At 46.4% G+C, this 13,881-nt stretch overlaps 8 non-coding genes across 8 annotated transcripts; all 8 read left to right on the top strand.

The window, feature by feature from the left end:
* Window positions 1-509: 509 nt before the first annotated feature.
* trnav-uac (transfer RNA valine (anticodon UAC)) lies at window positions 510-582 on the top strand. The gene has a single exon. It is a non-coding gene; the product is annotated as a tRNA-Val (tRNA).
* Window positions 583-2,231: 1,649 nt separating this feature from the next.
* On the top strand, window positions 2,232-2,313 carry trnah-aug (transfer RNA histidin (anticodon AUG)). Its single transcript has one exon. It is a non-coding gene; the product is annotated as a tRNA-His (tRNA).
* A 1,127-nt stretch (window positions 2,314-3,440) lies between these two features.
* On the top strand, window positions 3,441-3,513 carry trnav-uac (transfer RNA valine (anticodon UAC)). The gene has a single exon. It is a non-coding gene; the product is annotated as a tRNA-Val (tRNA).
* Window positions 3,514-5,162: 1,649 nt separating this feature from the next.
* On the top strand, window positions 5,163-5,244 carry trnah-aug (transfer RNA histidin (anticodon AUG)). Its single transcript has one exon. It is a non-coding gene; the product is annotated as a tRNA-His (tRNA).
* Window positions 5,245-6,371: 1,127 nt separating this feature from the next.
* On the top strand, window positions 6,372-6,444 carry trnav-uac (transfer RNA valine (anticodon UAC)). Its single transcript has one exon. It is a non-coding gene; the product is annotated as a tRNA-Val (tRNA).
* Window positions 6,445-8,093: 1,649 nt separating this feature from the next.
* trnah-aug (transfer RNA histidin (anticodon AUG)) lies at window positions 8,094-8,175 on the top strand. Its single transcript has one exon. It is a non-coding gene; the product is annotated as a tRNA-His (tRNA).
* Window positions 8,176-9,302: 1,127 nt separating this feature from the next.
* On the top strand, window positions 9,303-9,375 carry trnav-uac (transfer RNA valine (anticodon UAC)). Its single transcript has one exon. It is a non-coding gene; the product is annotated as a tRNA-Val (tRNA).
* Window positions 9,376-12,233: 2,858 nt separating this feature from the next.
* Window positions 12,234-12,306, top strand: trnav-uac (transfer RNA valine (anticodon UAC)). Its single transcript has one exon. It is a non-coding gene; the product is annotated as a tRNA-Val (tRNA).
* Window positions 12,307-13,881: the final 1,575 nt, after the last annotated feature.

Below are 13,881 nucleotides of genomic sequence, written 5' to 3'. Positions count from 1 at the left end.
CGCTGTGTCTGAAAATGCATTTGGTTTGCCAGTTTTGTTTGTGTTCCGTGTTAAATGCTTTCTGTTTTGCGATTCGCTCAATACCTTACGAATTAACAGGGTTTCTGAGGTAACTTGCAGCTGCAAAAATCCTCAACTGAGAATCTGGGAAAATTTCCCGGAGTATGGTCAGTCGGAGCAAAAGTAAGGAAGTCGTTCGTTTCTGCAGTGTCTTACAACGCTACCTTTCCCGTGAGCAGTCGAACAGACGAAATGATTGTGCCACAGACTGCGACGGCAAGCTCCGCTAAAAAGTAATCCTTTACAGCCGGTGTAAGCAACACAATGTTATTGGCGCACACCGCGTGGAAACAGATACTTCGGTGTATCTCGTCCATGCTCACCACATAGCCAAAATTAAAGAAGTCCCATTAAACAACGAGCGATTGGAAACAGAAAGGTGAAAGGTAAAATGGCTTCAACTTTCAGTGCTGGGTGCCACTGAGCCTTAGCAGTAGCGACTGCGCCTTGTTTCTGTAGTGTAGTGGTCATCACGTTCGCCTTACGCGCGAAAGGTCCCCAGTTCGAAACTGGGCAGAAACTGCTTTGTTCTTCAACTGCAGCATTTTACATGGACAGGAGCGGAGTTTTCTTGCTTGCTTTCCCATCTGCAAACCTGCCTTCGAATTTACTTGAACAAATCTGCTCTCGTAGTGAAATGTAATGCAACTCCATTTAATTACTGTGCAAAGCATTGTAAAGTTTTTCTCCAACCTGATTGTGATCATATGCCATTCTGTTTGAGAGTGTAGTTACCGCCTTCTGATCCTTCCACGAAAAGCAGTACCGCACTTGCATTCCTTGCGCAGGCGGCCCGTTTCCAAGACAGGGAAGAAGCTGATGCGCTGGTGTCACAGCGCACCGCGGATTCCTGAACAAGTCTGTCTGTCAAATGTACCCCCAAAGTCGTCTATGAAGGACATCATTTGGAAGCTGCCTGTCGTTATTTAACGTGCGAGAGTTGTTACCAGAGGTCCTGAATCATGTTTTGGAGCAGTTCGCACGTTAGTGGCTCATTCAACCAGCAACAGCAATGAAAGAAATTACACTCTCAGAGGAACCTCTGGACCTGTGCTTTGATAGCGTCGCTAGTATTAAGGTGCGCCCCGAGATCTAACCACATTGGAACTGAAACGGAGGAATCGACAGAGAGGCTACAGAATGACATCGCATCCATTTGGTTTTCTTTAAATCACTGACGAGCAGGAAAATGTAAACTGGGAGGGCGAGTGGAGAAGTGAGGCAGTTGTAGCTCTGGTGAAATTCCTTCTTTGTGATTCACTCAGCAACCAGAGACGTGTGAAGGTGACTCAGGCGTGAGAGCTCTTCACATCGAGAACAAAAAAGCACTCAAGGGCACTTAGCACCTCTTCCGGAGTGGGGGTGGGGTGAGCTAATTACCTTTTGACTTCTGTTACTATGTTCAGAAACTGCCTTTTAGATTGATGTGAACAGAAACTGCATTTCTAATAAGCACCGTGGAGTTTAGCAAAATTTATTGAGTCGCTTCTCGTCGACTCAGTTGGTATCCCTGTGGCTCATATCCAGGTGTGAACATCTCTGCAGCGAATTGCACGGGTAAGGCAAAAAGGCAAGGAAAGTGGCATCTCGAACCGGCTCCGAGGTCAGAGCATCCTCACAATGTGATCTGTCGTTCTCGGATTGTAATGCTACCTCCGGTTTTAGGGTGCAGAACATTCTTTGGGACTCTTATTCTGCAAAACAGACACAGTGACTGTAACTCTGCTGTGCGGTATGATGTGGAACACGGCCTGCTCAGCTTTGTGCATTTTCCCTGTAGTCCGGTGTGTTTCATGTTCCGTGTAAACGTGAAAGTTGTCCTGTTTCGATCAAAGGGTGAAATCATTTAGCAAAGCAAGAATCGAAATTGCAGTAATGTCAAGCAGCTCATGGTAATTTGACCAAATCATAACCGATCGCATGTTCTCACGCACTCACAGATACATTTGTAGTTGAAAAGATTCTGAGAAGATAGACTCAGCTTACCATTGATAGTTGTCTGGATTGATGGGCTATCATTATCTGCTGCGAAATTGATATTGTAGACGGGCACATCCCAGCAGTTGTGCGAGTCGGAGAGGGATCATGGAACCCTTTTCACGTGGCTTTGCATCGGTTGTTATGCAGGAGCACAATTGGAAGTGCAAGAAAATGGGGCAGCGCGGCTGGCTGGTAGTGTGGCCGAGCGGTCTAAGCCGCTGGATTATGGCTCCAGTCTCGACAGAGGCGTGGGTTCGAATCCCACCGCTGCCATTTCTGCTGATCGCTTCCAACGACGCAGTTTGTTAAAATGCTGTTTCGACTCCTGCTGCATTTCTGTTGAAAACCGAAGAAAATTGGGTTTGCTTCCTGGGCAATTAACTGTGGTGTGGGAAAGTGCCGACTTTTCCGATGTCTGTGCTGTCATGATCGTGTTCGCCTCCCGCGTGGAAAATCGCAAACAGCTCTGCTGTCCCAGGCAAGTTGAGCGTTTACTGGAACCGAATGGCGACTGTGATTTCATTGCTGTTGTGAAACAAAGTCCTGCGGTGGCACGACTCGTCGTTATTTTGTTTTATGGCCAATGGGAAAATCGTTCCAATGAATTGCGATGTCACATGTTATTGAATTTCTCCCATTTCCTTCATTTCCGTCCTGCGGACATCGGAAGGGAAAGGTAATCTAATCGAGTCTGTGATTGGTGAAATTCACTTTTTCATGGCCCATTCTTATTGTGTTCTTTCTTTCTCTCTTTTCAGCATTTTCTGGGAAGTGGTGGTGCACTCAGGCTCCAGTATGTTTGAAAGAGCAGTTTGGAATTGCCCTGTTGTTCGTTGTGAGATTACTTTATGACTCATGCCCCCGGCCTGTCTCACATTTTGCATTCATGCTCGCTGTGTCTGAAAATGCATTTGGTTTGCCAGTTTTGTTTGTGTTCCGTGTTAAATGCTTTCTGTTTTGCGATTCGCTCAATACCTTACGAATTAACAGGGTTTCTGAGGTAACTTGCAGCTGCAAAAATCCTCAACTGAGAATCTGGGAAAATTTCCCGGAGTATGGTCAGTCGGAGCAAAAGTAAGGAAGTCGTTCGTTTCTGCAGTGTCTTACAACGCTACCTTTCCCGTGAGCAGTCGAACAGACGAAATGATTGTGCCACAGACTGCGACGGCAAGCTCCGCTAAAAAGTAATCCTTTACAGCCGGTGTAAGCAACACAATGTTATTGGCGCACACCGCGTGGAAACAGATACTTCGGTGTATCTCGTCCATGCTCACCACATAGCCAAAATTAAAGAAGTCCCATTAAACAACGAGCGATTGGAAACAGAAAGGTGAAAGGTAAAATGGCTTCAACTTTCAGTGCTGGGTGCCACTGAGCCTTAGCAGTAGCGACTGCGCCTTGTTTCTGTAGTGTAGTGGTCATCACGTTCGCCTTACGCGCGAAAGGTCCCCAGTTCGAAACTGGGCAGAAACTGCTTTGTTCTTCAACTGCAGCATTTTACATGGACAGGAGCGGAGTTTTCTTGCTTGCTTTCCCATCTGCAAACCTGCCTTCGAATTTACTTGAACAAATCTGCTCTCGTAGTGAAATGTAATGCAACTCCATTTAATTACTGTGCAAAGCATTGTAAAGTTTTTCTCCAACCTGATTGTGATCATATGCCATTCTGTTTGAGAGTGTAGTTACCGCCTTCTGATCCTTCCACGAAAAGCAGTACCGCACTTGCATTCCTTGCGCAGGCGGCCCGTTTCCAAGACAGGGAAGAAGCTGATGCGCTGGTGTCACAGCGCACCGCGGATTCCTGAACAAGTCTGTCTGTCAAATGTACCCCGAAAGTCGTCTATGAAGGATATCATTTGGAAGCTGTCTGTCGTTATTTAACGTGCGAGAGTTGTTACCAGAGGTCCTGAATCATGTTTTGGAGCAGTTCGCACGTTAGTGGCTCATTCAACCAGCAACAGCAATGAAAGAAATTACACTCTCAGAGGAACCTCTGGACCTGTGCTTTGATAGCGTCGCTAGTATTAAGGTGCGCCCCGAGATCTAACCACATTGGAACTGAAACGGAGGAATCGACAGAGAGGCTACAGAATGACATCGCATCCATTTGGTTTTCTTTAAATCACTGACGAGCAGGAAAATGTAAACTGGGAGGGCGAGTGGAGAAGTGAGGCAGTTGTAGCTCTGGTGAAATTCCTTCTTTGTGATTCACTCAGCAACCAGAGACGTGTGAAGGTGACTCAGGCGTGAGAGCTCTTCACATCGAGAACAAAAAAGCACTCAAGGGCACTTAGCACCTCTTCCGGAGTGGGGGTGGGGTGAGCTAATTACCTTTTGACTTCTGTTACTATGTTCAGAAACTGCCTTTTAGATTGATGTGAACAGAAACTGCATTTCTAATAAGCACCGTGGAGTTTAGCAAAATTTATTGAGTCGCTTCTCGTCGACTCAGTTGGTATCCCTGTGGCTCATATCCAGGTGTGAACATCTCTGCAGCGAATTGCACGGGTAAGGCAAAAAGGCAAGGAAAGTGGCATCTCGAACCGGCTCCGAGGTCAGAGCATCCTCACAATGTGATCTGTCGTTCTCGGATTGTAATGCTACCTCCGGTTTTAGGGTGCAGAACATTCTTTGGGACTCTTATTCTGCAAAACAGACACAGTGACTGTAACTCTGCTGTGCGGTATGATGTGGAACACGGCCTGCTCAGCTTTGTGCATTTTCCCTGTAGTCCGGTGTGTTTCATGTTCCGTGTAAACGTGAAAGTTGTCCTGTTTCGATCAAAGGGTGAAATCATTTAGCAAAGCAAGAATCGAAATTGCAGTAATGTCAAGCAGCTCATGGTAATTTGACCAAATCATAACCGATCGCATGTTCTCACGCACTCACAGATACATTTGTAGTTGAAAAGATTCTGAGAAGATAGACTCAGCTTACCATTGATAGTTGTCTGGATTGATGGGCTATCATTATCTGCTGCGAAATTGATATTGTAGACGGGCACATCCCAGCAGTTGTGCGAGTCGGAGAGGGATCATGGAACCCTTTTCACGTGGCTTTGCATCGGTTGTTATGCAGGAGCACAATTGGAAGTGCAAGAAAATGGGGCAGCGCGGCTGGCTGGTAGTGTGGCCGAGCGGTCTAAGCCGCTGGATTATGGCTCCAGTCTCGACAGAGGCGTGGGTTCGAATCCCACCGCTGCCATTTCTGCTGATCGCTTCCAACGACGCAGTTTGTTAAAATGCTGTTTCGACTCCTGCTGCATTTCTGTTGAAAACCGAAGAAAATTGGGTTTGCTTCCTGGGCAATTAACTGTGGTGTGGGAAAGTGCCGACTTTTCCGATGTCTGTGCTGTCATGATCGTGTTCGCCTCCCGCGTGGAAAATCGCAAACAGCTCTGCTGTCCCAGGCAAGTTGAGCGTTTACTGGAACCGAATGGCGACTGTGATTTCATTGCTGTTGTGAAACAAAGTCCTGCGGTGGCACGACTCGTCGTTATTTTGTTTTATGGCCAATGGGAAAATCGTTCCAATGAATTGCGATGTCACATGTTATTGAATTTCTCCCATTTCCTTCATTTCCGTCCTGCGGACATCGGAAGGGAAAGGTAATCTAATCGAGTCTGTGATTGGTGAAATTCACTTTTTCATGGCCCATTCTTATTGTGTTCTTTCTTTCTCTCTTTTCAGCATTTTCTGGGAAGTGGTGGTGCACTCAGGCTCCAGTATGTTTGAAAGAGCAGTTTGGAATTGCCCTGTTGTTCGTTGTGAGATTACTTTATGACTCATGCCCCCGGCCTGTCTCACATTTTGCATTCATGCTCGCTGTGTCTGAAAATGCATTTGGTTTGCCAGTTTTGTTTGTGTTCCGTGTTAAATGCTTTCTGTTTTGCGATTCGCTCAATACCTTACGAATTAACAGAGTTTCTGAGGTAACTTGCAGCTGCAAAAATCCTCAACTGAGAATCTGGGAAAATTTCCCGGAGTATGGTCAGTCGGAGCAAAAGTAAGGAAGTCGTTCGTTTCTGCAGTGTCTTACAACGCTACCTTTCCCGTGAGCAGTCGAACAGACGAAATGATTGTGCCACAGACTGCGACGGCAAGCTCCGCTAAAAAGTAATCCTTTACAGCCGGTGTAAGCAACACAATGTTATTGGCGCACACCGCGTGGAAACAGATACTTCGGTGTATCTCGTCCATGCTCACCACATAGCCAAAATTAAAGAAGTCCCATTAAACAACGAGCGATTGGAAACAGAAAGGTGAAAGGTAAAATGGCTTCAACTTTCAGTGCTGGGTGCCACTGAGCCTTAGCAGTAGCGACTGCGCCTTGTTTCTGTAGTGTAGTGGTCATCACGTTCGCCTTACGCGCGAAAGGTCCCCAGTTCGAAACTGGGCAGAAACTGCTTTGTTCTTCAACTGCAGCATTTTACATGGACAGGAGCGGAGTTTTCTTGCTTGCTTTCCCATCTGCAAACCTGCCTTCGAATTTACTTGAACAAATCTGCTCTCGTAGTGAAATGTAATGCAACTCCATTTAATTACTGTGCAAAGCATTGTAAAGTTTTTCTCCAACCTGATTGTGATCATATGCCATTCTGTTTGAGAGTGTAGTTACCGCCTTCTGATCCTTCCACGAAAAGCAGTACCGCACTTGCATTCCTTGCGCAGGCGGCCCGTTTCCAAGACAGGGAAGAAGCTGATGCGCTGGTGTCACAGCGCACCGCGGATTCCTGAACAAGTCTGTCTGTCAAATGTACCCCCAAAGTCGTCTATGAAGGACATCATTTGGAAGCTGTCTGTCGTTATTTAACGTGCGAGAGTTGTTACCAGAGGTCCTGAATCATGTTTTGGAGCAGTTCGCACGTTAGTGGCTCATTCAACCAGCAACAGCAATGAAAGAAATTACACTCTCAGAGGAACCTCTGGACCTGTGCTTTGATAGCGTCGCTAGTATTAAGGTGCGCCCCGAGATCTAACCACATTGGAACTGAAACGGAGGAATCGACAGAGAGGCTACAGAATGACATCGCATCCATTTGGTTTTCTTTAAATCACTGACGAGCAGGAAAATGTAAACTGGGAGGGCGAGTGGAGAAGTGAGGCAGTTGTAGCTCTGGTGAAATTCCTTCTTTGTGATTCACTCAGCAACCAGAGACGTGTGAAGGTGACTCAGGCGTGAGAGCTCTTCACATCGAGAACAAAAAAGCACTCAAGGGCACTTAGCACCTCTTCCGGAGTGGGGGTGGGGTGAGCTAATTACCTTTTGACTTCTGTTACTATGTTCAGAAACTGCCTTTTAGATTGATGTGAACAGAAACTGCATTTCTAATAAGCACCGTGGAGTTTAGCAAAATTTATTGAGTCGCTTCTCGTCGACTCAGTTGGTATCCCTGTGGCTCATATCCAGGTGTGAACATCTCTGCAGCGAATTGCACGGGTAAGGCAAAAAGGCAAGGAAAGTGGCATCTCGAACCGGCTCCGAGGTCAGAGCATCCTCACAATGTGATCTGTCGTTCTCGGATTGTAATGCTACCTCCGGTTTTAGGGTGCAGAACATTCTTTGGGACTCTTATTCTGCAAAACAGACACAGTGACTGTAACTCTGCTGTGCGGTATGATGTGGAACACGGCCTGCTCAGCTTTGTGCATTTTCCCTGTAGTCCGGTGTGTTTCATGTTCCGTGTAAACGTGAAAGTTGTCCTGTTTCGATCAAAGGGTGAAATCATTTAGCAAAGCAAGAATCGAAATTGCAGTAATGTCAAGCAGCTCATGGTAATTTGACCAAATCATAACCGATCGCATGTTCTCACGCACTCACAGATACATTTGTAGTTGAAAAGATTCTGAGAAGATAGACTCAGCTTACCATTGATAGTTGTCTGGATTGATGGGCTATCATTATCTGCTGCGAAATTGATATTGTAGACGGGCACATCCCAGCAGTTGTGCGAGTCGGAGAGGGATCATGGAACCCTTTTCACGTGGCTTTGCATCGGTTGTTATGCAGGAGCACAATTGGAAGTGCAAGAAAATGGGGCAGCGCGGCTGGCTGGTAGTGTGGCCGAGCGGTCTAAGCCGCTGGATTATGGCTCCAGTCTCGACAGAGGCGTGGGTTCGAATCCCACCGCTGCCATTTCTGCTGATCGCTTCCAACGACGCAGTTTGTTAAAATGCTGTTTCGACTCCTGCTGCATTTCTGTTGAAAACCGAAGAAAATTGGGTTTGCTTCCTGGGCAATTAACTGTGGTGTGGGAAAGTGCCGACTTTTCCGATGTCTGTGCTGTCATGATCGTGTTCGCCTCCCGCGTGGAAAATCGCAAACAGCTCTGCTGTCCCAGGCAAGTTGAGCGTTTACTGGAACCGAATGGCGACTGTGATTTCATTGCTGTTGTGAAACAAAGTCCTGCGGTGGCACGACTCGTCGTTATTTTGTTTTATGGCCAATGGGAAAATCGTTCCAATGAATTGCGATGTCACATGTTATTGAATTTCTCCCATTTCCTTCATTTCCGTCCTGCGGACATCGGAAGGGAAAGGTAATCTAATCGAGTCTGTGATTGGTGAAATTCACTTTTTCATGGCCCATTCTTATTGTGTTCTTTCTTTCTCTCTTTTCAGCATTTTCTGGGAAGTGGTGGTGCACTCAGGCTCCAGTATGTTTGAAAGAGCAGTTTGGAATTGCCCTGTTGTTCGTTGTGAGATTACTTTATGACTCATGCCCCCGGCCTGTCTCACATTTTGCATTCATGCTCGCTGTGTCTGAAAATGCATTTGGTTTGCCAGTTTTGTTTGTGTTCCGTGTTAAATGCTTTCTGTTTTGCGATTCGCTCAATACCTTACGAATTAACAGGGTTTCTGAGGTAACTTGCAGCTGCAAAAATCCTCAACTGAGAATCTGGGAAAATTTCCCGGAGTATGGTCAGTCGGAGCAAAAGTAAGGAAGTCGTTCGTTTCTGCAGTGTCTTACAACGCTACCTTTCCCGTGAGCAGTCGAACAGACGAAATGATTGTGCCACAGACTGCGACGGCAAGCTCCGCTAAAAAGTAATCCTTTACAGCCGGTGTAAGCAACACAATGTTATTGGCGCACACCGCGTGGAAACAGATACTTCGGTGTATCTCGTCCATGCTCACCACATAGCCAAAATTAAAGAAGTCCCATTAAACAACGAGCGATTGGAAACAGAAAGGTGAAAGGTAAAATGGCTTCAACTTTCAGTGCTGGGTGCCACTGAGCCTTAGCAGTAGCGACTGCGCCTTGTTTCTGTAGTGTAGTGGTCATCACGTTCGCCTTACGCGCGAAAGGTCCCCAGTTCGAAACTGGGCAGAAACTGCTTTGTTCTTCAACTGCAGCATTTTACATGGACAGGAGCGGAGTTTTCTTGCTTGCTTTCCCATCTGCAAACCTGCCTTCGAATTTACTTGAACAAATCTGCTCTCGAAGTGAAATGTAATGCAACTCCATTTAATTACTGTGCAAAGCATTGTAAAGTTTTTCTCCAACCTGATTGTGATCATATGCCATTCTGTTTGAGAGTGTAGTTACCGCCTTCTGATCCTTCCACGAAAAGCAGTACCGCACTTGCATTCCTTGCGCAGGCGGCCCGTTTCCAAGACAGGGAAGAAGCTGATGCGCTGGTGTCACAGCGCATCGCGGATTCCTGAACAAGTCTGTCTGTCAAATGTACCCCCAAAGTCGTCTATGAAGGACATCATTTGGAAGCTGTCTGTCGTTATTTAACGTGCGAGAGTTGTTACCAGAGGTCCTGAATCATGTTTTGGAGCAGTTCGCACGTTAGTGGCTCATTCAACCAGCAACAGCAATGAAAGAAATTACACTCTCAGAGGAACCTCTGGACCTGTGCTTTGATAGCGTCGCTAGTATTAAGGTGCGCCCCGAGATCTAACCACATTGGAACTGAAACGGAGGAATCGACAGAGAGGCTACAGAATGACATCGCATCCATTTGGTTTTCTTTAAATCACTGACGAGCAGGAAAATGTAAACTGGGAGGGCGAGTGGAGAAGTGAGGCAGTTGTAGCTCTGGTGAAATTCCTTCTTTGTGATTCACTCAGCAACCAGAGACGTGTGAAGGTGACTCAGGCGTGAGAGCTCTTCACATCGAGAACAAAAAAGCACTCAAGGGCACTTAGCACCTCTTCCGGAGTGGGGGTGGGGTGAGCTAATTACCTTTTGACTTCTGTTACTATGTTCAGAAACTGCCTTTTAGATTGATGTGAACAGAAACTGCATTTCTAATAAGCACCGTGGAGTTTAGCAAAATTTATTGAGTCGCTTCTCGTCGACTCAGTTGGTATCCCTGTGGCTCATATCCAGGTGTGAACATCTCTGCAGCGAATTGCACGGGTAAGGCAAAAAGGCAAGGAAAGTGGCATCTCGAACCGGCTCCGAGGTCAGAGCATCCTCACAATGTGATCTGTCGTTCTCGGATTGTAATGCTACCTCCGGTTTTAGGGTGGAGAACATTCTTTGGGACTCTTATTCTGCAAAACAGACACAGTGACTGTAACTCTGCTGTGCGGTATGATGTGGAACACGGCCTGCTCAGCTTTGTGCATTTTCCCTGTAGTCCGGTGTGTTTCATGTTCCGTGTAAACGTGAAAGTTGTCCTGTTTCGATCAAAGGGTGAAATCATTTAGCAAAGCAAGAATCGAAATTGCAGTAATGTCAAGCAGCTCATGGTAATTTGACCAAATCATAACCGATCGCATGTTCTCACGCACTCACAGATACATTTGTAGTTGAAAAGATTCTGAGAAGATAGACTCAGCTTACCATTGATAGTTGTCTGGATTGATGGGCTATCATTATCTGCTGCGAAATTGATATTGTAGACGGGCACATCCCAGCAGTTGTGCGAGTCGGAGAGGGATCATGGAACCCTTTTCACGTGGCTTTGCATCGGTTGTTATGCAGGAGCACAATTGGAAGTGCAAGAAAATGGGGCAGCGCGGCTGGCTGGTAGTGTGGCCGAGCGGTCTAAGCCGCTGGATTAAGGCTCCAGTCTCGACAGAGGCGTGGGTTCGAATCCCACCGCTGCCATTTCTGCTGATCGCTTCCAACGACGCAGTTTGTTAAAATGCTGTTTCGACTCCTGCTGCATTTCTGTTGAAAACCGAAGAAAATTGGGTTTGCTTCCTGGGCAATTAACTGTGGTGTGGGAAAGTGCCGACTTTTCCGATGTCTGTGCTGTCATGATCGTGTTCGCCTCCCGCGTGGAAAATCGCAAACAGCTCTGCTGTCCCAGGCAAGTTGAGCGTTTACTGGAACCGAATGGCGACTGTGATTTCATTGCTGTTGTGAAACAAAGTCCTGCGGTGGCACGACTCGTCGTTATTTTGTTTTCTGGCCAATGGGAAAATCGTTCCAATGAATTGCGATGTCACATGTTATTGAATTTCTCCCATTTCCTTCATTTCCGTCCTGCGGACATCGGAAGGGAAAGGTAATCTAATCGAGTCTGTGATTGGTGAAATTCACTTTTTCATGGCCCATTCTTATTGTGTTCTTTCTTTCTCTCTTTTCAGCATTGTCTGGGAAGTGGTGGTGCACTCAGGCTCCAGTATGTTTGAAAGAGCAGTTTGGAATTGCCCTGTTGTTAGTTGTGAGATTACTTTATGACTCATGCCCCCGGCCTGTCTCACATTTTGCATTCATGCTCGCTGTGTCTGAAAATGCATTTGGTTTGCCAGTTTTGTTTGTGTTCCGTGTTAAATGCTTTCTGTTTTGCGATTCGCTCAATACCTTACGAATTAACAGGGTTTCTGAGGTAACTTGCAGCTGCAAAAATCCTCAACTGAGAATCTGGGAAAATTTCCCGGAGTATGGTCAGTCGGAGCAAAAGTAAGGAAGTCGTTCGTTTCTGCAGTGTCTTACAACGCTACCTTTCCCGTGAGCAGTCGAACAGACGAAATGATTGTGCCACAGACTGCGACGGCAAGCTCCGCTAAAAAGTAATCCTTTACAGCCGGTGTAAGCAACACAATGTTATTGGCGCACACCGCGTGGAAACAGATACTTCGGTGTATCTCGTCCATGCTCACCACATAGCCAAAATTAAAGAAGTCCCATTAAACAACGAGCGATTGGAAACAGAAAGGTGAAAGGTAAAATGGCTTCAACTTTCAGTGCTGGGTGCCACTGAGCCTTAGCAGTAGCGACTGCGCCTTGTTTCTGTAGTGTAGTGGTCATCACGTTCGCCTTACGCGCGAAAGGTCCCCAGTTCGAAACTGGGCAGAAACTGCTTTGTTCTTCAACTGCAGCATTTTACATGGACAGGAGCGGAGTTTTCTTGCTTGCTTTCCCATCTGCAAACCTGCCTTCGAATTTACTTGAACAAATCTGCTCTCGTAGTGAAATGTAATGCAACTCCATTTAATTACTGTGCAAAGCATTGTAAAGTTTTTCTCCAACCTGATTGTGATCATATGCCATTCTGTTTGAGAGTGTAGTTACCGCCTTCTGATCCTTCCACGAAAAGCAGTACCGCACTTGCATTCCTTGCGCAGGCGGCCCGTTTCCAAGACAGGGAAGAAGCTGATGCGCTGGTGTCACAGCGCACCGCGGATTCCTGAACAAGTCTGTCTGTCAAATGTACCCCCAAAGTCGTCTATGAAGGACATCATTTGGAAGCTGTCTGTCGTTATTTAACGTGCGAGAGTTGTTACCAGAGGTCCTGAATCATGTTTTGGAGCAGTTCGCACGTTAGTGGCTCATTCAACCAGCAACAGCAATGAAAGAAATTACACTCTCAGAGGAACCTCTGGACCTGTGCTTTGATAGCGTCGCTAGTATTAAGGTGCGCCCCGAGATCTAACCACATTGGAACTGAAACGGAGGAATCGACAGAGAGGCTACAGAATGACATCGCATCCATTTGGTTTTCTTTAAATCACTGACGAGCAGGAAAATGTAAACTGGGAGGGCGAGTGGAGAAGTGAGGCAGTTGTAGCTCTGGTGAAATTCCTTCTTTGTGATTCACTCAGCAACCAGAGACGTGTGAAGGTGACTCAGGCGTGAGAGCTCTTCACATCGAGAACAAAAAAGCACTCAAGGGCACTTAGCACCTCTTCCGGAGTGGGGGTGGGGTGAGCTAATTACCTTTTGACTTCTGTTACTATGTTCAGAAACTGCCTTTTAGATTGATGTGAACAGAAACTGCATTTCTAATAAGCACCGTGGAGTTTAGCAAAATTTATTGAGTCGCTTCTCGTCGACTCAGTTGGTATCCCTGTGGCTCATATCCAGGTGTGAACATCTCTGCAGCGAATTGCACGGGTAAGGCAAAAAGGCAAGGAAAGTGGCATCTCGAACCGGCTCCGAGGTCAGAGCATCCTCACAATGTGATCTGTCGTTCTCGGATTGTAATGCTACCTCCGGTTTTAGGGTGGAGAACATTCTTTGGGACTCTTATTCTGCAAAACAGACACAGTGACTGTAACTCTGCTGTGCGGTATGATGTGGAACACGGCCTGCTCAGCTTTGTGCATTTTCCCTGTAGTCCGGTGTGTTTCATGTTCCGTGTAAACGTGAAAGTTGTCCTGTTTCGATCAAAGGGTGAAATCATTTAGCAAAGCAAGAATCGAAATTGCAGTAATGTCAAGCAGCTCATGGTAATTTGACCAAATCATAACCGATCGCATGTTCTCACGCACTCACAGATACATTTGTAGTTGAAAAGATTCTGAGAAGATAGACTCAGCTTACCATTGATAGTTGTCTGGATTGATGGGCTATCATTATCTGCTGCGAAATTGATATTGTAGACGGGCACATCCCAGCAGTTGTGCGAGTCGGAGAGGGATCATGGAACCCTTT

This window comes from Chiloscyllium plagiosum, unplaced genomic scaffold, assembly GCF_037043375.1.
Source record: "Chiloscyllium plagiosum isolate Xiang-an unplaced genomic scaffold, Cpla_swu_hap1 HiC_scaffold_71, whole genome shotgun sequence".
Taxonomy (NCBI): domain Eukaryota; kingdom Metazoa; phylum Chordata; class Chondrichthyes; order Orectolobiformes; family Hemiscylliidae; genus Chiloscyllium; species Chiloscyllium plagiosum.
This window is presented reverse-complemented; position numbering and strand designations above follow the sequence as displayed.